This window comes from Chrysochloris asiatica, unplaced genomic scaffold (genome assembly GCF_000296735.1).
Source record: "Chrysochloris asiatica unplaced genomic scaffold, ChrAsi1.0 scaffold00028, whole genome shotgun sequence".
NCBI classification, from domain to species: domain Eukaryota; kingdom Metazoa; phylum Chordata; class Mammalia; order Afrosoricida; family Chrysochloridae; genus Chrysochloris; species Chrysochloris asiatica.
Window position 1 is genome coordinate 922,616 of NW_006408546.1, and position 2,230 is coordinate 924,845.

The window sequence follows — 2,230 nt, forward strand, 5'->3', positions numbered from 1 at the left end:
CCATGGAGTGGCTACTGGGCTCAAACCACTGACCTTGTGGTTTTTAGTTCAGTGCTTAACCTATAGAACCAACGTGCTCCTTCAGAAGAACAGTAAATACATATTAAAAAATGTATTTACTACCAACTTCATTGATGATTTAAAATTATAAACTATAACTAGTTTGATCACATTAAAAATATTTTTAAAGTTACAATGCTCATCAAGAATGAAGGAAAATGGATACCTTTGTTCTCTAAATTGGTAAGAACGTTGTGAAAAACAGTATGTACCAGAAATCTTTATGACACATTTATGAAGTTTTTATTGTTTATTGTCAATGAGTCGGTTCTGACAGGGTTGTTGTTGCTGTTGTTAAGTGCTGACAAGTCCGTTCTGACTCATAGGGTTCTGACCCTGTTGCTGTTGTTAAGTGCTGACAAGTCCGTTCTGACCCTGTATAGGGTTTCCAAGGAGCACCTGGTGAACTTGAACTGCCGATGTTGCGGTTCAAACTGACCTTGCAATCCAGTGCATTAACCCGCAGTGCCACAGCAGGGCAGGGGAGAACTACTTAATAGGACTTTCAAGGCTGTGTATGATCTTTTAGTAGCAGATTAACAGGCCTGTCTTCCAAGGTACCTCTGGGTGGGTTTGAGCTGCCAATCTTTTGGCTAATAGTCAAGAGTTTAACCAGTTTTGCCACCCAGGAACCAGAGTGCCTATGAATTGACCCAGAAATTCCATGTTTGGAAATTTATCTTAAGAAAATATCAAAAGATGTGCAAATAGCTGGTAGCTGTTTATGATATTTAGTAAACAGATTTTGGGCATTTTTTGTTTCTTTCTTTCTTTTGAGTGATTCACATAGCCACAGAATGTTGTTGATATATTCAGTGAAAAAATAATGGTTATAAAATGCCATGATGCCATTTTATTGGGGAAAAAAAGCAACAGAAACATCTTTATAATCACAAAGTAAGATATGGCTTTTATTTTCAGGTTGTATTGTTACGATTGTCAAGAAACATACTTCTGAACCCACAACTCAACCAAAATGAGAAAAAACATGTAGGGCCTCATGATTTTATTACATCCAGCAGGTTGTCTTATGTGCTTTCCTTACATAGTTGTTACCCAAGTTTGAGATCCTTAATTTTATTCTACTTTCAGATACACCATTCCCTCTTCATCCTCTCACCAATCCCACAAAGGAGTTAAGAACCTCCAGGTAGATGAGGATCCTGAAGTTCAGAGAGATTGAAGGGCTTGGCCAAGATTATATAAATATTTAGAAATAGACCTGGAATTTGAAAATAGCATCTCACAGAGGACAGAAATTCCATAAACTGAATTCCCAGTACCTTGCCTTGTTTATATGCACAGGAAATTCTTAGGACAGCGTGTATGTACAATTTGAGGCAACAATCGTTGTATAATTGGCCACATCGCCATTAGGTGGCGCCTTAAGCCAACAAAGCTTTCAAGTGCAATGCCTTTGTGAAAATTGGTTTTCTTCCATTATTATAGGATTTCAAGCCAGAATGGGTTTTCTTCTTCCTCTCTTTCTTTTAATAAAATGGGCTTTCAACACACAATATATTGTGGTTTCAGTGCCAGGCGTAAAACGAAATTTGCCTTAATTTGTCACCTAGGGAGAAAGTGTTTATATGTCACAATTGACATCTGTTAAATTTTAAATGGAGTAAGTAAGCAGTAAGAAGGTCTGAAATACATTCTTTGTTCAAGGAGTCATGCAGACACCGATCAGCTGTCCTGCACAATTAGGAGTGGAACAAGCACTCTTCCCCCCTCTCCCCCACACAGCAAGCGCCACTGAAAGCCCCACTGAGGAAAGAGGCCATGCTTTCTGTGAGGCCAACACTTCTGTTTCAACTTCAGGCAAATTGGCTGGGCACAGCGGGATGACTATTGTGACAGCTCCTTTGTACCTACTTCTGCCCAGAGAAGAACACCAGCCCAGGCCTCAGCTTTCTTACCTGCTCCTCCTTTCACCGAGTGTGAGGGATAAGGAGCATCATGCAGACTGACCAGTTCAGTTTAACCATCAGCATATTGACAGATCCCTGGTGAGGTGCTGTAGGCAAAACACTGAACTGCTAACCTTAAGATGGATGGTTCAAGCCTACCAGCCGTTCCTGGGAAAATATAAGAGTGGCACTATAGGGAAAGCACTGGATTACTAGCCCACAAGGTTGATGGTTCAAACCCCCAGTTGCTCCTTGGAAAT